Below are 21,310 nucleotides of genomic sequence, written 5' to 3'. Positions count from 1 at the left end.
ATTCCAGAATGGTTTGCGTCAACTCTGCCGTAAACGCCGTTCCCCTGTCCGTGATGAGCACTTCTGGGGCGCCGTGTCGCAAGAGAATTTGTTCGACAAAAATTTGGCGACTTCTACCGCGGTACCATTTGGTAGTGCTCTTGCTTCGGCGTAACGGGTAAGGTAGTCAGTGGCCACGATGATCCACTTGTTACCCATAGACGAAGATGGAAAGGGGCCGAGGAGATCCATCCCAATTTGTTGAAAGGGCAGGATTGGGGGCGGAATCGGGTTTACTAGTCCTGCTGGTCTGATCGGCGGCGTCTTGCGTCGTTGGCACACACGACACGTCTTCACGTAGTGGGCAACTTCGGCAGGCAGTCGCGGCCAGTAATACTTCTCTTGGATTCGACGCAACGTGCGCGCAAATCCGAGGTGGCCTGCTGTGGGCTCATCGTGCAACGCCTGCAGAATTTCTTGCCGAAGGGTTTTAGGCACTACGAGAAGCTGCGCGGTCTTGTTGGGTGCGAAGTTCTTGACGAGGAGGCCATTGCTTAACGTGAAGGATGATAAATGTCGCCTGAACACACCAGGAGGGGAAGCGGTCTTTCCTTCCAAGTAATCGGCTAGCGCTTTAAGCTCAGGGTCTGATCGCTGTTGTTCTGCGAAATTGCTGGCGCTTACCGGTCCCAAAAAGGCGTCGTCGTCATCGTCCTTCGGGGGAGCATCGACGGGAGTGCGGGATAAGCAGTCTGCGTCGGAATGCTTCCGGCCCGACTTATACACTACACTTATGTCAAATTCTTGAAGTCGTAGGCTCCATCTGGCAAGGCGGCCGGAAGGATCTTTCAAATTAGCCAGCCAGCAGAAGGCGTGATGGTCGCTTACCACCTTGAATGGTCGGCCGTATAGGTATGGACGAAACTTAGAAGTGGCCCAGATGATTGCAAGACACTTCTCGGTCGTCGAGTAATTGACTTCGGCTTTTGTGAGGGACCTGCTAGCGTAGGCGATTACTTTCTCCTGTCCGGCACTCTTCTGGACGAGAATGGCTCCTAGGCCCACACTGCTCGCGTCGGTGTGAATTTCGGTCTCGGCGTTTTCATCAAAGTGGCCAAGTACGGGAGGGCATTGCAGGCGGCGCTTGAGTTCGTCGAAGGCTTCTCCTTGCGGCGCTTCCCATTTAAAAGGTACGTCAGTCTTTGTAAGCTGCGTCAACGGTTCGGTGATCCGCGAAACGTTTCTGACAAATCGTCGATAAGCACACAGCCCAAAGAATCGGCGCACAGCTTTCTTGTCGGCAGGCGGTGGGAATTGTGCGATTGCAGTTGTTTTCTCCGGGTCTGGGCGAATACCGTCTTTGCTAATGATGTGACCTAGGAACCGGAGTTCTTCGTAGGCGAAGTGACACTTCTCTGCTTTTAGCGCTAGTCCCGATGACTTGATGGCTTCCAGCACTGTCGGTAGTCGTTTTAGGTGGTCTTCAAAGTTTGACGAGAAGACAACAACGTCGTCCAAATATACCAAACAAATTTGCCACTTCAAACCTGCCAGAACTGTGTCCATTACTCGTTGAAACGTGGCTGGTGCGGAGCAGAGGCCAAATGGCATCACCTTGAACTCATAAAGGCCGTCCGGTGTGATGAATGCGGTCTTCTCGCGATCTCTTTCGTCGACCTCAATTTGCCAATATCCGCTCTTCAGGTCCATCGATGAGAAGTACCTTGCATTGCAGAGCTGGTCGAGAGTGTCGTCGATGCGGGAAAGCGGGTAGACATCCTTCTTCGTTATGCTATTCAAGCAGCGGTAATCAACGCAGAAGCGAAGTGTGCTGTCTTTCTTCTTGACCAAAACGACTGGTGCTGCCCAGGGGCTGTTCGATGGCTGGATTACGTCATCACGCAGCATTTCCTCAACTTGATCTCGAATGGCCTGCCGTTCTCGCGGCGATACACGATAAGGGCTTTGGCGCAAGGGTCGGGCGTGTTCGTCTGTTATAATGCGGTGCTTGGCCAGTGGTGTTTGTCGTACCTTCGATGATGACGAGAAGCACTCCCCGTAGATTCGAAGAAGACTGAGAATCTGGTCTTTCCTGCTGTGGGTCAATGCCGGGCTGATGTCAAATTTGGGCTGACGGAATTGGTCCGGTGCGTCTTCCAGCGTTTGGTCGTGGAGGCGAATACATCTATGAGGTCCGCTAATTCGTCGAGAAAAGCGATCTTCGTGCCCTTGTTGTGATGCCGGTATTCTTCGGTGAAGTTTGTTACCAGAACCTGAGCTTGACCTCTCCGGAATTTCGTGATGCCTCTTGCGATGCCGACACCTCGTTCTAAGAGCAATTGGATATTTCCTTCGACGATGCCTTCAGCGGTTTCGATGTTTGCGCTACCTACGCAGACTGCGATGCTTGATCGGCGCGGGACGGTCAATTCTTCATCGAGGACATTTAGAGGGATGTGTTGCATCGACGTCGTCGTAGCAGGAATGGCTTTGTCTGCAGAGAGCTTGATGAGCTTGGATCGCAGGTCGATGATAGCCCTATGTTCATTTAGGAAGTCCATGACTAAAATCACGTCGCGGGAGCACTGCTGCAAGACCACAAAGCTGCTGGGGTAAGTACGCCTATTTACGGTTATTCTTGCAGTGCATCGTCCCGATGGAGTAATCAGGTTGCCACCTGCGGTGCGAATCAGCGGGCCATCCCAAGCGGTGGTAACTTTTCTGAGCTGAGAGGCTAACGGTCCACTAATGACTGAATAGTCAGCTCCGGTGTCTACAAGGGCAGTGACTCTGCGACCGTCGATATCAACTTCAAGGTAACTTGTTCGCGTCCTCGCATTGCACGTGGGCCTTAGTGTCCGATCTCGGCTCCGTCGTTTCTTCAGGTCATGGCCGGGGCATACCGTTGTTACTTCGCTGGGCGGCGGTGTCTGCTTGCAGTCTGGTCGTGTTGTCGTCGATGACGTTCGTGTGGAGCGGCGGTGAAGTGGCTGCGTCGTCGTTAGTGGTCGTCGACGGCGGAGGATGTTCGTCTTTTTGCCGTTGAGCAACCTCACCTCCAAAGGTTGCTCTGTTTAGTTTCCCCTGCACGAGCTTGGGGACCTTCCGCGCATACTCTCATCATAGGTATGGCCTGGCGACGCAAAGCGGGCCCTGTACGGCGACGGAGATCTGAACCGACGGCTTGGTGGCGCAATCTCACCGCTACGCAGATAGCTGTCATTTTCTTGTGGTCGTTCACCTGGACGTGGTCGTGGAGCGTCGACTGCAAATCTGCGGAGACCAATTCGTCGGTACGGGCAGTGGCGCAGAATGTGGCCCGCCTCACCGCAATGGAAGCATAATGGCCGGTTGTTTGAAGTCCTCCAGGCGTCGCACTTCCTGGGGTTTGGGGGTCGTTGGTAGGCATGGTGGGCGGGGACCAAGGGCGGTTTTCAGGAACAGGACGGTAGCGGCGAGGGCTCGGAAAGTCATCACGTCGGGGCGCAGGGCGACGTAATGCACCAGCGTAGTTCATTGCTGTTACCTCTTGAGCTACAGCTCCTACATCCTCCAGGTAGGAGCTCATGGAATTCGGTGAGACAAAAAGCACGAAGTGCTCGAAAAGGCGAAATCTGCCTCCGGCACGCGCGAACGTGCAGTCCAGTAACTGATGCGGCTGTTTCCGGTAAGTGTAGGTACCGGGTCCTCGCGACGGGATATAAATGATAAGTGGGCTCAAAAGTTCTCCTCGGGTAAGTGACCTATCGGCCTGCCTCGCGGCTTAGGTGTTGCTGCGGGACGCCGGGGAAAGGGGAGGCTAGTATCAGCCAAGATATGGCGAAACACCTGTCGAGTGAAGGGAGTAACGGTTAGTCGGCGCGAGATTATCTCAGACTGAGCCTGGTTCATGGCTGTTTGGCCCGGCAGCCGGGCCATGAACGCTCGCACCTGGCTAGGTTTGGAGTAAGCTCAGATAAGGAAATAGAGGCAGGAGATTGGTTGGCAAGCTCAGGTGATGCCCGTTGGGTGAACAGTGGTGCCTGCTCTGGCCTGCGCCTGAGGAGGAAGCATCATCCACCATTAAACGCGGAGCCATGAAAGCACTCGAGGGGCTACGTAGCCTGCGGGAGCGAACTGTCCCCTTGATTTGTCTGATCCAACAATCCGTGCCCGTGGTTGGTACGGGCTATGAAACCGGTTTGTTCTAGAACGGCCCCAGATTTTCTACCCCCATGTTAGGTTTTCTCCTGTCTCTGCGTCCGTGTCCAGCTATGCCTGTTTAGGGAGGGGCAATTCCGCGAGGCAGGCCCGCATATTCGAAGGATCTTGGTGTTCTGCTTGTCCTGTCAGTCAAGCCATACGGGGAGTGCAGAAATATCAGAAAGTTATGGCAAAACCTTGCTGTCTTCAATCCTGTCCAACAACCCATAACCCATTCCTTATTCCCATTTCCCATTCCCCCATCCCAATCCTCTACTTCCCAGGGAAGATCAGGGAGTCACCCCGGGCCCTACTCCTGGCTTTGGGTCGCTATAATAGCATTCCCCTCTTTCATTTATTAATTTCCAGTCAAAATCCTTTGTCTGGATGGACCTTTTCATTTATAATTCCAATTTCGGAACTTTTACTACCGCGATACAATAGTGGTTCTCGAGCAGTCCGTCTTTGGATTCCATCATACTCAATATCACTCCACCAACGAAATGCACCCCCGCTCCTGTCGCTCCGCTGACGTACGCTGCCGTCGCTGCCCGACTGCGGCCACCTAGCTACCCTGCGGTGCTTCCAGGGCCTGTACAGGAATTTCTTCAGGCGCCACAGCCTTTAGTTCCACCACGTCCGCAGTGCCGCAATCCTTGACGAACAAGTGATAACCGTCTCGTCCTTTATTCTGGTGGATTTTCTGACCATATTTCCCGGTACTGCCGAAATCGCACTCTCGATGATTTTCTACTGCGCTGAATATCAACTTGGTCGCAGCCGACTCGAGACGAGTACACAGCCGCCAATCTATCTGCAAATTTTGTTGCGAATAACCGTACTACCTTTTCTCCTCGCCATTCAAACTCGCCGCGTCGCCCCTCCCTATTTCCTCTACGGCGGCGTTCCAATCTTGCGCAAGAGGTAAACTGAATGCCGCAGATCCTAAGGCGAGAACTGTGCAGCGAGAAAACAGTTAAAGTCCTCAAGTATCTCCCGCAAATCTACTTAAAGTTTCTCTTGAGGGAATTGCAGTACTGGATCTGGTCGACATCGGCCCTGCAGTTTCTGCCATGGCTGCAAGATTTTGCCATTCATTGTGCAAATTTACGCCACCTATTTCAGCATTCTCGCTATGCACGGTAACTGCCCAGCTTGTAGAATCAATAGCAATGTGCACAGCATGAGTTATCATTCAGGAAGTGTACACAATAGAGTTCGTCGTTTTGCCAATTCCGGTTCTCAAGACCTTATCTTGAGTTGGCATTTTCTGTCGCGTCATAATGCAGTGATCAACTGCGCTCGTGGAGTTCTTTGCGCTTGACGAACCTTTGCCGGACGTTCCTTTTTTCAAAGTCGTCGTTGCGAAAATATTCACCTCCCTGCATGCTCTCGTTCTTGTGCCCACCGCTTGTGCTTTTTCCCGCAGTACCGCTGTCCTTTTCACACCATTGCCCATCTTCCTAACCCGCAAAAGCCTTCCCCTGCTTTATGCCGTACTTTCTATATCAGCTGGCCACACCACCCTCTGGATTTCGAATCCGTTTTAATTACCCGTGTGCCTGCATCCTGGTGAATACCTCGGCACCATTCAGCTCATTGACTCGATTCTCACCGTTGACGAAGCAACCACTTCGCAGACCGCTGACTTGGTAGTACTCACACCGCCTGTTCTTCCGCTGGAACAGTGTTCTGCCGACGGTTTTCTCCACTCCGTTGCTGCCAGTCTTCCTGGACCTCAACAGCGCTCTGAACCTCTCGCACTTCTTCATCAGTTCCGTTATTCATTCGACTCTCATCAGCCTGCTTTGAGCCGCACATCAACTGTCGTCCACCACATTGACACCTGTTGCCATGCCCCTCTGCGCCAGCACCACTATCGACTGTCTGCCCCCAAGCGCCGAGTCATTGAGGCCCAAGTTCAATCTATGCTTCAGAATGGCATGATTAAGCCTTCAACAGTCCGTGGTCCCACCTGTTGTCCTGGTGAGGAAGACGGTTCTATTCACTTCTGCGTTGACTACCATCTCATAAAGAAAATCACGAGGAAAGGCGTCTACCCTCTCCCACGTATAGATGATGCATTTGACTGCTTACAAGGTGCCGAACTCTTTTCTTCGCTACTGGCAGGTGCCCATGACTGCGGAAGATCGCCCTAAGACCGCATTTGTCCCCCCCGATGGCCTCTTTGAATTTACCGTCATGGCTTTCGGTCTCTGTAATGCTCCTGCTACATTTGAGCTTATGATGGACACAATTCTGCGTGGCCTGAAGTCTAAGACATGACTCTGTTACCTTGGCAACATCGTGGTGTTCTCGTCGGACTTTCTGACCCACCTCTCTCGCCTGAAGCAGGCCTTGACAAATCTTGCGAACGCCGGTCTGCAGCTCACCTTGAAGCGTCATTTCGCTGCTCGTGAGCTGACCATTTTAGGCGAAGGAGGGTATCAGTCCCGATCCCGCCAAACTTCAAGCTGTGACGGATTGTCCGAAACCAACTACCATTAGGCAGCTAAGGAGTTTCTTGGGCCTGTGCTCATGCTTTCGGCATTTTATACGGAACTTTGCTTCGATTGTCGCCCCGCTGACTCAACTCCTCGGCAATACCTCAGATCTTTAGCTATGGTCACCGGCATGCGACGGCACCTACAGCACATTGCGTCGGCTCCTCACAACCCCGCACATCCTGTACCATTTTGACTGAGGTGCCCACCGAAGTGCATGTAGATGCCAGAGGTGTCGGCCGCGGCGCTATTCTTACTTAATGTCCTTCTGGCTTCGGTGAATACGTGGTCGCTTACGCCAGCCATGCTCTCACAAAAGCCGAGGCGAACTACTCTGTAACGAAGGAGTGCTTGGCCATCATCTGGGCACTCACAAAGTGTTGCCCTTACCTTTACGGCCACTCGCATTATGTAGTCACGGACCGTCATGCCCTCTGCTGGCTTTCATCGCTCAAGGACCACTCCGCTCCTTGGCACAGTTGGCTCTTCGTCTACAAGAATATGACGTATGTGTTGTTTACCGATCTGGTCGAAAGCATAAAAATGCCGACGTTTTGTTTCGCTCACCGCTTCCAGTTGATATTGCCATCCTCTGCGTCTTGGACTCCGTGGCGTCTTCACTCGATATCAGTGGCATGCCCGCCGAACAACAAAAGGATCCATGGATTGTATTTCTTATTAACTGCCTCTCCAACCATTTGGCTTATAGGCCTTCTCGCGCTCTTTAACGTCAAGCTTCCCACTATGAGATTCGAGACAACCTCCTTTATCGGCGTAACTACAACGTAAGTAGACGGAAATGGCTCCTCCTGATTCCGCGCCATTTACGGAGTCAAATATGTACAGCTTTTCTGTGTTTTGCATTTTATGTGCACTGTTTTACATGGACAGCTTTTCACGCCGATCCGCAGTGTGGTCACGTCGGAGTTTTCAAGACGTACACTCGAATCTGTCTTAGCTTCTACTGGCGTGGTATGTACAACTTGGTTCTTAGGTACGTTCGAGCGTGCCTGGCTTGCCAACGTCGGAAACCTCCGGTCACCGTTCGGCTGGTGAATTACAGCCTCTAATATGTCCGCGTAGACCCTCCGACCATATTGGCATTAATCTCTATAGCCTTCTTACGTACACAGCTGACGGCAGTTGCTGGGTCATTGTCGCCGTCGACCACCTGATGCGATATGCCGAAATCGCCGCACTCCCAGCTGCAACAGCTCGAGATGTGGCCGCTTTCTTATTCAAGAACTTCCTTCTCCGTCAGGGTGCTCCTCGTGAATTCCTCAGCGACAGAGGCCGTGCTTTCTTATCTGACGTCGTGCAAGCCCTGCTCGCTCAGTGCAAAATCATTCACCGGACTTGCACCGCCTACCACTCGCAAACAAATGACTTTACTGAACGATTTAATCGCACTCTCGGTGGCATGCTCGCGACGTACATCGTATCCGCAAGCACACAAACTGGGACATTGTCCTTCCTTATATCACCTACGCGTACAACACTGCTTCGCAATCCAGCATGGGTTTCTCTCCGTTAGTTTTGCTTTATGGTCGGCATCCATCTGATCTGCCCCCCCCCCCCTTGATGCTGTCCTCCCTTACAACCCTGACGGATCAGAATGTACTATAGAGACCAAAGGTGCACGGCACGGCGAAAAATGCCACCAGCTTGCACTGACATTCACGACCGACTCTCGGGGGCACCAAAAATATCGCCATGACACCGATGAGAAGAGTACTCAACAGTTCGAGCCCGCCTCACTCGTGTGGCTATGGGTTCCATCCTGCAGCCCAAGCCTCTCATCAAAACTCATCCTTAAGTATCATGGGCCCTACCGTGTCATCGAGCGCACTTCACCAATGAACTACATTGTTGAGCCGCTTACACCATCTTCAGATTTGCGACACCGTGACCGTGAGACTGGTCATGTGCAGCGACTTAAGCCGTTCTACGACCTTATTGTATCTTCGTCCCTTTAAGTCGCCAGGATGGCTCTTTTTCCCTTTGCGAAGAAAGAGATGGACCGCTTCGCTGGAGGCTGACAAAGAAGCAGTTGTGGAGTTGCCATCGCGCATATCGTGTTAGTCTTGATCGCAGCGCATCCTCACCGACCTTGACGCCGTCCTGACGTCCTTCTACATAGGCTCGATTCGTTATTCGTAGCATAGCAGCAGCACCACTAGGGCATTACAGCTGAACCGCGACGGGTAATCCCTTAATTTCTTCGTGTAATATCCCACACATACTTCTAGAATATAGTTGCATGTGAAAAGACAAGTGACATAGATATGACTTCCCGCTTTAATAAGGCGTACGATCTTGTATCGGCTACTTAAGGAAGCGTATCTGAATAAAAATTTGGCCTTAGAAGGCTGATTCTGATCTCACCGTGCCATCTAAACGGAGATACCAGAGTCGGCCCATCCATGTTATGTGGTCACGTGGCGTCATAAAACGCTACGTTCAATTATTGTCCGGCCATGCTAAGCAACAGCAACCGTCTGAATAACTCCCTCTAGAATCATTCATTTTGTCCAGGCTTAGACTCAGACATTTCGCTCGAATTTTGTTAGGAGAATGGGGTGCGTGAAGCACGAATTCTAGGCACGATACTTTGTACTGCAAGACGTTCATTAGCAATATAGTATCCAGGTCTGTTATGTATTAACGTACGTTGATGACCTGCGAATAGTACTGCTAATAATACAGTACAGGTACCAAAAAACAGGTAAGTGCAAGTAACCATAAAGGAACTAACAACACGGGTGCAGAACAGTGGAATAATTTTCCCCTCTGGCCATTTTGCCACTATGCTCTCGCTTAATCTAGGCATATCTAGCCCATCTAACGCATGAAGCCAAATAATGAATTGTAAATGCACTCACATTTCGCATAACCCAGGCACACAAAGTGGGTTATGAAGGTGGGGTCCCGGTGGGTCCGATGTAGTCAATGCAGCACAGCCCCGGTGGACTCAATGTGGGTGCTGCAAAAGGGGCCGACGTAGGCTTGAAGGGGGCTATCGACAAAGACCCGGTGGGCCCCACTAGGGACCGATGCAGGCAGCCCTTCCGGGGCTGTCCACATTTTCCCTGCATTGCAAAACGGCACGTCCCGCAAACTCCCCCCGATGGTCCTACATTTAACAGATTCGGGCAGCCGCTCTGGATGAACATTTATTTTTTATTTCGGTTTGCCCGTCATATAATGACATAGGACTGGTGCGGGTTCTATAACGCAAGCCGCGCTTGGGCTCATAGGGATCCGACGCGGGTAATTGATAGGAAGCCCTAGTCCAACTTCTCCCAATCAATATTTATGCACATAAGTAAGTAATTATTTTATACATGTTTGCCCTTTCTAACAAGCCACAATAATAAATTTTACAGTAATTCATAACATTACTCTAGTCTAAATGATTCCATGTACATCTTGTTCAGGCTATAGAGATGTGTGTTCTGAACAGTATAATATTCTGCTGAGAGTTGCAGGCTGTCCACAGCAACCACGTAAGGAGCAATTGTTAGCTATCAGTATGTTTCAGTATTTTAGTGCAATTTGCATGAGCGCGAGAACTAAAGGCATGTAATAGTTCTAACCGAGTAAACAGGGCAACAACTGTTATACAAATTATCCATAATAGCAATTTAGGGCAACATCTAATACAAATAAAGGTCGGAATGAATGAGTGCACAATTGCACGCACGCCTTCTAGCCCAATTACGGCCGATGTGGGATTAGAGCGGTTTAGTGTGGGCAGCCCCGATTGGGCTGGGTGTTGTTTTTGAACCTAAAGCCCACTTGCATTTGCACGTGTCTTCAAAGTCCCCACAAGGGACCAATTTTGGTATCATGCGGGCCCGCCCGCCTTTCAGCCCCATTACGGCCCATGTGGGATATAAAGCAGTTCTGTGCGGGCAGTGCCAATTGGGGTGGGTGTTGTTTTTGAATCTAGAACCCACCTGCTGCTGCACGTGCCTTCAAATTCCCCACAAGGGACCGATTTTGGTACCATGTGGGTACGCCCGCCTTCTAGCCAATGTGGGACCTAAAGCGGTTTAGCTAAGGCTGCCTCATTTGGGCTTCACGAGGGCTTGCCCAAATTGAGCTTATTCATATCTCACCTGCCCTTAAGTAACCTACAATGGCCCGATTGGGGCAGCATGTGGGCATATCCGTTTTTTTCGCCCCACAACGGCCGATGTAGGTTCCACAAAGGTTTATGAGGGGCGGCCTCATTTTGGATCGATGAGGGCTTTCCCATAAACAGCCTACATTTAGGTTGGATTGCCCTCAAATATCCGACAAGGGACACTTGTGGTCTGGATGCGGGAATGTGCTCTGCATTAGCCCGAGCAACGCCGCTATGGGACCAATGCAGGAGGAACAGGGGCACGGCCAAATGGGGATTGCCCACTTTTGCCGCATCCGAGACCAATGCAGGTTTTATGATGCCGCCCCAGCCCCACTTGCCTACATCGGACCTAATGGGGCCCCAGATTCTGTGCTACCTGAGAACATTTAATAAAAAGATACGGTGTGCGTATATTTAAAATTCCTGAAACTAATCAGATATTTTTTTTATTCGATTCATGTTCACCATTCGAAAAAATTATGTCCTGAATGTTCCGGATATTCGAAACCTACTCAATACACGGAAAAGTTACGAATTCATCAAAGCTCCCGCGCAGCCCCAATTTTTTTTTTTCAACTCATTAATGTGCAGCGAAGCAACCTTAAAATGCGACGGGGTCGTTTTATGAAGAGGACCTTCCCGTTAGTCTGCGTGATGGGACGAACATTACGAGACAACGAAAAAACGCCATGCACTTTTCGATTACAGCTCATAAGCAAACAACCATTGTGCAGGTGTTCATCACACAAAAATACGTTGTTTTCGAAATTTTCTTGCGGCCCATTTGATGATTCAAGCTTTTTCTGATACTTTTAAGGCTAAATCACCGAGTTCATTATGCTGAGCAAGCGATATGACATACTCACCTATGTTTTCTACAGCTCCTTCCTGTGCAGAAAACCAGCAATCGCAAACGTGTAGAAAACGTATGCTGGATATTTCACTAGGGCATACATTTCAGAGATATTATATTCCAGTTTTATTTCCAAATACCATGTGAATTAGTAAACAAACAAGAGAAAGAAGGGTTAGTATTATTTTATTTTTATTTTTTGTTGTCATATATTCGGCACCCGAACCGATGTTAAAGACATTTCGTTCCATATTCGTTAAAGATTCGTAATATGAACTTTCAGTTACATTTGTGCCAATAAAAAGATGACTTTCTACCATAAAAAAACTAAAGAAAATATCCAGATTGCTGAACATACTCGAAGGTATCTAACGGAATCGCAGGCGTACCGGTAGCCTACTACAAATTACTGCGGTCAAAACTCAATAGATTATAGTAGTATAATCGGAAGTCTGTAAGACCTGGAAAGTAATCTTGGTTTCTGGAAATTAATTACAGCGTACAAGGCTTGTTATGGAGCTCCAGGTATTGGTTATCACTGCAGCTCTCCACCACGTCATCTCTCGAAGCTGACGTCACTCCGAGACCTTAAGCTCTATATCCCATACCGTACTATACAATATCGTACCATGTGATTGAGTGCGCAAAACGCCTCTTAAAATGATATTCCAGCTGAAGCGAAGAGGAACATGAGGCAAAAAAAAAGTTCCATCCATGCAGTCGGGTTGTTCCAAATTTCTGCAATATATCCCATTTAGAACGCGGCGACCGTTACTCGGAGCAACTGGAATGACCATAGCACATAATTTGCAAGCACTAGCTTCTCAACCCATATGCAATCATGAGAGCCTTGTAGAACGCGCGGTCGTCAGTTATGGCGAGAAATCCTTTTGAAATGATTGCGAGCCAATGTTCCTTCACGAGAGGTGTTAAATATTTTATGCTTCAATTAGATCATATCAGCACTGCTTTGCCTCGAGTGCATTTATATTCTCACCCAGAATGCTTAGCCACGCCAAATTAATCATCCGCATCGTGAGTCATGTAGCATGCAGGACTGTACTTCCATGAAATTCTCTCTTAGCAAATGCCATGTTAAGAGGCCCCATCCTGACCAGCCATTAAACATGTTTTATTTTCGCATATCTCATAAAATTAAACAAATCCTTCACGTACCATTTCTTTCAGCTTCATCTCAGCTCTCACAAGAGTGTCTTTTTTAAAGCGTAAATAGGAAACACATCTAGCGAGACAACCGTAGTCTCTACGCGAATGAATGAATGAAAGAAAAGGAGCCCTTCATCTCCCGCCCCCGGCACGCAGGCCGAGAAGCGGGTCAGGAGGGCCCCGCAGGCTGAGGTCAGGTGAGGTTACAAGCACTCTTCACGGCCTCAGCGACCAGGCGGGTCGCGTGCCACTGAACGGTGAGATCTCCGCTCCGCAGCCAAACCTCCCAGGCTTCTCTACTATCAATGTTAATGCCGGTGCCTGGGAAATCGGCGCATTGCCACATTATATGATCTAGCGTGCCTTTTTGGCCGCAAATTTTACATTTAGAATCTTCTTCCTCCCCGGCCTGTGTTAAGAAACCCCAGACAGGGCAGATGTAGTTATCGGCTTGTAATCGCCTCCAGATGCGTGCTTCATTGTTAGTTAGAGACCGATCTGGGAGAGGGTATACTTTTCGATCTATTTTGTAATATTCTGTGATCTCATTGTATGTGATAGCGCAATCTTTAATTTCCTTGCATTCGGGCTGTTCTACCGCTGCCCAGTGGTAGAGATCTCGGGTCAGCAGGTGCGCAGCTTCGTTGCCAGGGACAGACTCGTGTGCCGATATCCATACGATGGATATGGTTCTAGTAATGGGATTTCTGAGAAGAATCTTTTTGGCCTCCTCTGAGATCCGTCCTTTTGCAAAATTCCAGACAGCCGTTTTGCTGTCGCTGATTATAGTTTTGGCCTGTGTACCAGTCTATTGCGACCTCTTCAGCTGTACTAATGTCACGGGTGTGTGTTGAGGCCGCAATTTTAGATGCACCTTCTCCATTTACTACTGCCGGGACAGCTGCTCCGTGCAGTCCGCATGATGCGTCTACATAAGCAACTTCTTCGGCTGCTTTGCGTTTCATTCTTTTAGCGATGGCTTTGACTCTGTGTTCTCTGCGTTCTTTGTTATAGTCTGGGTGCATGTTTCGAGGTAAGGGTGGTACCAGTATGTGTTTCCTTATGTTGGGTGGGATCGATGTTTTCGTCTGTGAGCCTCTGTCTGATTGGAGTCCAACCCAGTCTAGGATGGCTCTGCCTGTCTCCGTCTGTTGTATTTCTTGGGTTGTGCCAAAGACAGCCGCGCGTGCCTGCGTTCCTGTGCTGAAGGCAGCCGCGTGACTGCGTTCCTGTCGCTCACGCTTCTCTCCCTCTTCTGTAACCCTCTCAGCATGAGAGGTTTAAAATCTCGGCTCTGGGCAATAAACGTTGCTGTTCACTGCCGACTAGCGTTCGTGTCGCAGCGCGTGTTCGCGCTGGCTGTACTACAGTGGCGACGAGTTCGAAAATTACCCATGCGGTAAAAGTTGAAGCCGACAGCCTGCCGCAACGTGAAGCACCGACGAGAGCTATGACCAGCCTGCAGCACCTGACTTTCGACGACACATCAGATAAGTGGAAAGCGTACCTTACAAGGGCTGAAGCATATTTTGAAGCCAACGCTATTACCGACCCAAGACGGCAGCGAGCCTTGCTTGTGGCAGCACTCAGCACGGAGACTGTTCAAGTGTTAGCGGGACGAATTGCACCTCGGACGCTGAATTCCCTCACTTATGACGGAACAGTCGCAGCTTTAAACAGCTACTACGAACCGAAGCGTCACGACATAGCGGAGAGGTATAAATTTTTCACCCGTTGTCAACAAGAGGGTGAGGCAATGCAGGTATTTCTGGTCGAAATACGGCGCATAGCAGACGGCTGCAATTTTGGGACTGCGCTAGACCGAATGCTGAGGGAAGAATTGTTTGCAGTGTACGCTCAACTAACCTACGCAAGCAGTTACTGGCGAAGAAAGACTTGACGCTGGAGGAGGCTGAAACGCTGGCAATAGCAGCAGAAACAGCCGAGAACGATGCAAATTATATTAATGCAGAACAACCAACGGTGCTAAGAATGCAAGCCAGTCATCGCTCTTGATCGCGAGATAATCATACCAGCGGCGCAGTGCAAGAGTGCGTACGATGTGGAAGCGCGACTCACGGTATAACGCCTGCCGCTGGGCTAACGCACGGTGTTTCCGCTGCAGGCAACGCGGGCATTTGGCAAAGAAATGCTACAAGGCCAGAACAGGGGCCGAATTACAGACGGCTCACACTCACAATCACACTCACACTCACAATCTTCCTATTGGCCTGCGGCAACACGGCGGGAGTGGCCGTACTTTACATCATCGACGTCTGCTGTTTACGTCATGAACACACTTGAAGTGATGACGTTGGCTACGGGCCAATTGTGAGCGGAGGTTGTGAGCGACCCGAGCCGCTCACAACTTGTTTGTGAGCGCTCACAAAGGGAAAATGGCGGCGATCTATGCGCCGGCTGGCGTTCTCGTGAGGCGGTAGCGGCGGCGCCCCGACGCGATCATCGGCGAAGGCCGGTGTACGAAGACTGTTTAACGTGCCCGGCGAGATGTTTCGACGCATGTTGCTACTCGAGAAGGATATAGTACAGTGACTGTGCGATGCGATGAACTGAGATAGGTGTGTGCGGCCGAGTGCGCTGTCTGTGCGGCGGCAGATAATGTGTGCACTGCGCTTTTTCCGAACTGCTAGTGGTTTCCAAGCCGCTACTGGCAATGAGGCGAACATCGGCCTCACGCAGCCGACAGTTCGAAAGCGTTTGCGGCGGCGTGCAGCTAGGACGGCGGAGAAGAAAGGCTTCCTTCGTCACGGCAGCATACCCGGCGTCGAGTAGCCTACGAGTAGCCTTGTGATGTCCCTGTTTCAGATATGAGATTCCAACATGATTTTGGCCATGAATCTCCCTACCTGGGGTCTTTCTTCTGGCGACACTCGGCTGCACACAGGCACGACACAGGTCGAGGCCGGCCTTCTGCGAGTTGTCGAATTCACGACACTGAACCGCGCTGCTCTTTGCAAGATAAGTTACGGTAGGCTCCACATGCCTCACATGCATTACCGTTCTTGGGCTTTTATAAAAGCTGGAACATAAGACACTTGTACATTGTTCAAACGCCTACGTAAGAAACGAAGATGGGAATGCGTGTGTTTGATGCCTGTATTGAGTAGGAATGGGAAATCATTTTTACCGATATGAAGTGCAAGGCTGTCCTTACAGCAGTGTTGCTGAAACGTTCAATCATTCATTGTCTGCACGCCCATGAATGTCATCGTCAGCAAAACCTGGCAATGAGCAACATGATGCGACCCTTCCATTGTGTGAGTAAGGCTGTTAGTTTCTGAGGCTGTTGAGGTCGACAACGACGTGACGAAAAATGTGCTTAACAGCGTGCCATTTTCGGTTATGCTGGTGAGAGGGGCACCTGTTGGAGACATGGCTGCCAGTGCCATGGAATCCCGGTCCGGACTCTCCATAACGGTTATAGAACAAGGCATACACCTACCACAAGGTTAGTGGTGGATAACTGCACCGACGTGCTGAAGACCCGCTTCCAGTGCTTGCAAAAATACTAGACGTTCCTCTACCAGCCAGAGCGTGTAGCATGTGCCTTGTTGCATAACTTCTTTGGATGTCTTCCTGCCTGCCTGCATACGAGGAGGGTGCTGCTGGCTTGGACAAGAAAGGGTCACATCTGTGCACTGGCTACTTAGAAGTGGGATCACTATTGCCATGCATACCTCTAGTGAAAAGCCATACAGAATCATGTTGTGAGCCTGTTCCACAGAACCTACCACCAGAGGCTGGCACAGCTGCCCATGGTGCGACAACCGCTTTGGCGTCAATCCCAGCACAGCAATCGGCCATGATATACCACACGTAGCTGACCAACTCATCACAGGCAGCCAAGTGCAGCGTCTTCTCGTTTCATGTCTGTGCCAGAAATCTGTTGTGATAAAGATGCATCTTCTCGAACCATGCGTTAAAACACCTCATCTGTCAAGTCAAATTTGTCTTCGTACACCCCCCTTCACTGTAGCTTACAAGCGTGTATGCTGGTGTTTGTGTGTGTGTGTGCATGTGTTTGAGTACATAATTAAAGTGTTTCACAACGAGGCAGCAACTGTGATGCCTATCGGAATGGTAAAGCCTCACAGACGTTTTTTTAGAAGCACGTGTATCCACTGAGCACCTTTATTTTCCTGCAGCATTTCACACGCTTGAATATGCAGCAGCGAAACCAACTGCCTGCAATAGCATCAGCAGTTATTTGATGTGCTGCACAATTGTGCTACACGGAGAGGACACACAAGAATAATTTTTAGAGCCTGTAAGCTGGCACAGTACTCATCGCAGGTCTGACATACTGCAGAAGCAAGAAATGAAAGTATTGTGCGTAAAACTGCGACACAGAGGCAAAACACGAAATATTAGTTGCTTAATCATTACAGGCTTGCATAGTAGTTGTCATAGGTTTGGCACATTTCAGAAGCAGAAAACAAAGTATGGCACTTAGCAGTGCAGAAACATGACACAAATAATGCTATGTACACAGTTTGCATAGGGCAGTCTACATTGTGAGCCTTTGAGGACTACAGGCCTGCATATACTGATCGGATGCATAGAACGCATTTGCTTAATGCTAAACAGTATAAAGCTGACAAATTGAATGCATAATATTGCGAGTTTTAGCGCTCATAAGTTGAAAATCCCATAGGTATACAAACAAAGCAAATGATGTGTGGGCAGAAGGTATCGCTCAAAAGCAAAGCAATCCAGTCATGGAGAACAAAGAAAAAAAAATACAGAGCACACTACAATGAACACTACATCGAAAGCCCTGTCACGGTGGCACTGCAGTGAATGAATGCTTCAGGTTCAGTCCCGGCAGGTGTGGGAGCATTCCCATGATCATGTTCTTTTCTAAACTATTTAGCTACATACAAACAGAGGATCATGCAACCACGGAGCTTCATTTCGGCCTACACTACATGCTTCACAGTCGTCTTGCATTTCCTAAAGAGGAACAAATAGAACCACACAGCTTGCACGTTACACTTTCAGCACTTTTCTCATCGATACTAGTAGGCGCCGACCGAAAACACTTCCGCAAGTTTTCTTTGTCCATTTCTGTGTAAAGCGCTCTATGAAACTTTATCGCTGCAGGCTCTGAACTTCGACTGTATTCTATTAGATTTTCAGCATGCTCACGGCACCCGCACGGTACTTCAATTTCAGACGACGCTTAAAAAAGCAGCACCTTCTCGGGCAATCAGCTGTTTGCTTGCAGGACGCCATGTACACGCCATGACGCCGCCGGCGCACCCTCTCGGCAACCAAAGTTACCTAATAGCAAGTATAATTACAAAACTAAGAACGCTTCTACTTGAGCTTAATGTTATTCAATATAAAAAAATAGTACCTTGCCAAAATAAACCTTTGTCTGTTTTATTTATTGCGTATTAATTGCGTCGTGTTACAAAAAGTTAGGAGACGGTCCCTGCTCAGTTTTGTTCCACACTGTGGCAACAGCGTTTGCCGAGGTTTCAGAACTACCGGGGCGGAGCCACGCTAAAAGTCACTGGCAATTGGACGATTTCGCAAGCTCGTCACGATTGACGTCTCAAGGCTGCGTCACAGCTCCGTAATTTTGACGTCACGCTCACAAACTTGTGAGCGGAGTCCGTAATTCGGCCCCAGATGGAAATGCTGCTAGTCGAACTGCGAGTGTCAAGGCACTGACATTTGAAACAGCGTCTGGCAACGAGAGCACGGATGAGGCACACGTCTGGACGTTAATTTCGGAAAGGAAAAACGAGTTGGAACCACTGTTTCGCCGCACATTTCGGTGGGGGGAATAGATCTGGAAGCGGGAGTGGACACAGGATCCCCGGTGTGCGGCATATCACGGAACGTTTACGACAGACACCGAACGCAGTGGCCACGCTTGAAAACGCCACATGTGAAGTTGTCAAGTTACGCGGCACAACTGCCGGTGCTTGGCGAACTCCAACTTCCGGTGCGATACAAAAATGTGTCTGTAACCTGTCCACTTATTGTGCTTGTCTGTTCAGGACCGAGCCTGTGCGGTCGCGATCTGATAGCGGCACTTGGCAGGACGGGCGTTCGGATGACAGAACTCACTGCGCCGGATTCATCACTGCGCACTGTGTCATCAACACGCATCGCGGACTTTTTCGTTACAACAGACTTCCGTTTAGAATAGCTTCTGCCCTAGCTATATTTCAAAGAAAGATGGGCGCTGTAGTAATCGGGCTACCAGGCGTCCAAGCCTACCTTGATGATGTGTTAGTGTCCGAAGGCAAAGGAGACAACAGAACGCGGCTCAAGGATGTGTTGGAACGATTCCGGGAGCATGGTGTCAAGTTTAGGGCCGACAGATGTAAGTTCCGGGCCTCCGGCAGACTTCAGTGACTTACCTTGGGCATCGTATAGATCGGCAAGGCCTACACCCTATCGAAAAAAACGTACACGCCATTATGCAAGCCCCGTGCCCGAGTAACGTGAGCGAGCTGCGTTCGTTCCTTGGTATGCTCACGTACTACGCACGGTTTCTGCCGAATATGTCGACTGTGCTCAGACCGTTATATCGACTCATGGGAAAAAGAACCCGTTGGGAGTGGTTACAGCCGCAGCAGTCGGCATTCGAGCAAGCTAAACAAAGCCTGAAGAATGCACAAATTCTCGTGCATTTTGATCCTAACAAGGAGCTGAAAATAGAGTGTGATGCCTCTCCGTATGGTGTGGGCGCAGTGCTGTTTCATTCGATAGGAAATGAACACATGCCAATTGGGTTTCGTTCCAGAACACTAACAAAAGCAGAGCAAAACTACTCGAAGCTGGAGCGAGAAGCACTAGCCCTCATCTTTGGCGTTTCTCGTTTTCGTGACTGTCTTCTAGGTCGGCAGTTTACCCTGGTGGCCGACCATCAACTACTGCTGGGACTGCTCAGGCCTGACCGTCAGACGCCGCCGATGGCTGCCGCGCGAATTCAACAGTGGGCACTATTCTTGGGTGGCTACCAGTACAAGTTACAGTACGTGCCAGGGAAACAGCTGCTGACAGCAGATGCCCTCAGCAGGCTACCAGCGCCGACTACGGAACCTGGGACCGAGGGTGAACCGCCGCAGTATGTCCTTTCATTGGAATCCCTGGAAGAAGCTATAGTGACGACGCGCGAATTGCAAGAGCTGACGGCCAAAGACCAGAGGTTAGCCAGTGTCACACACTACATTTTGCATGGATGGCCCAAAACGACTAAAGGGATGGCGAGAGACTTGCCGTTTTTTGATCGTAAGCTGAAGAGCTATCGTGGGCTCACCGTCTTATCTAATGGGGCAACAGAGTGGTGATACCGCGGAAAGCGCAGGAACGGATGTTGCAGCTGCTACATGAAACCCATCAGGGCTCCTCGGCAATGAAATCAGTCACGCGTTCATTGTTTTGGTGGCCAGGCCTGGACAGGGACATTCAAAACTTGTCTGCGCAGTGCCGCAACTGCGCGCAAAACCTGCCAATGCCTACGGCAGCACCACTAGTGAGTTGGCCGAAGACCGCGGACCGGTGGTCTCGTATTCACATCGATTTTGCAGGGCCGCTAGGCGGCAAGATGATACTGATAGTGGTTGATGCCCACACGAAGTGGATTGAAGCAGTACCCTAGAAGCACGCGAATACCGGTAGTACAATTCGATGCCTAAGGAGCATGTTTTGCCGGTTTGGCGTGCCACGCACAATCGTGTCCGATAATGGCACATAATTCACAAGTCAGGAATTCGCCACTTTCGTATCGAGAAACAATATCGTGCACCTGCGCACTGCGCCTTTCCACCCCCAGTCAAACGGAGCAGCAGAAAGAGCGGTTCGGACCGTGAAGGACGGGTTGCGGAAAATGGGAGACGGACAGCTGGAAGACAACCTCATGCGTTTGTTATTCAACTACAGACGGACCCCCCAAAAAGAAGGAAGGTCACCTTCCGAGATGCTTCTCGGCTATCAGCTACGTTCCCGGCTAGACACATGTCTGCCATCCAGAGATGCGGACTCGTCGGCGGACGCTCAAGACTGGACCATCACGCCAGGCAGCAGCGTATACGTGCTGAACTACGGCGCCGGCCAAAGATGGGTGCCTGGGAGTGTACAGACCACGTCGGGGGCGAGAATAATAAAAATGAAAACGCCAACCTGAGTAATGCAGCGCCACGTCGACCAAGTCCGCCGTCGTCAAGTGTTTATGCGAGGGACTGCGACTGTAGAGGCCACTGCAAGCACGCAGTTGAAAGGCGGTCCTGACAAGACGACCAGTACGGATCTGCCACCAGTGCATACACCCAATACCACTGAATCGGAGCAAGACCAAAGCCCTCAAGCTTCAGCAGCCGACCAGAGTGAAGTACCATCTGCAGCAACAACGGAGCGCCCACCGGTTGCGTCGGAATTGACTGAATCACTGCAGCCCACGCTCAGAAGATTGATCAGAATACGGAAACCGGTACAGCGGTTTCAATTTTAAGG

General features: G+C 50.2%; 1 pseudogene; it reads left to right on the top strand.

Annotated features, from left to right (window-relative positions):
• The first annotated feature begins 3,631 nt into the window (after positions 1–3,631).
• LOC146183594 (uncharacterized) lies at positions 3,632–19,001 on the top strand (annotated as a pseudogene).
• Positions 19,002–21,310: the final 2,309 nt, after the last annotated feature.

This window comes from Amblyomma maculatum, chromosome 7 (genome assembly GCF_055883805.1).
Source record: "Amblyomma maculatum isolate TAMU_Amacu chromosome 7, ASM5588380v1, whole genome shotgun sequence".
In the NCBI taxonomy this organism is placed as follows: domain Eukaryota; kingdom Metazoa; phylum Arthropoda; class Arachnida; order Ixodida; family Ixodidae; genus Amblyomma; species Amblyomma maculatum.
Note: the sequence above shows the minus strand (reverse complement) of the source record. Positions and strands in the feature narration are given on the sequence as shown.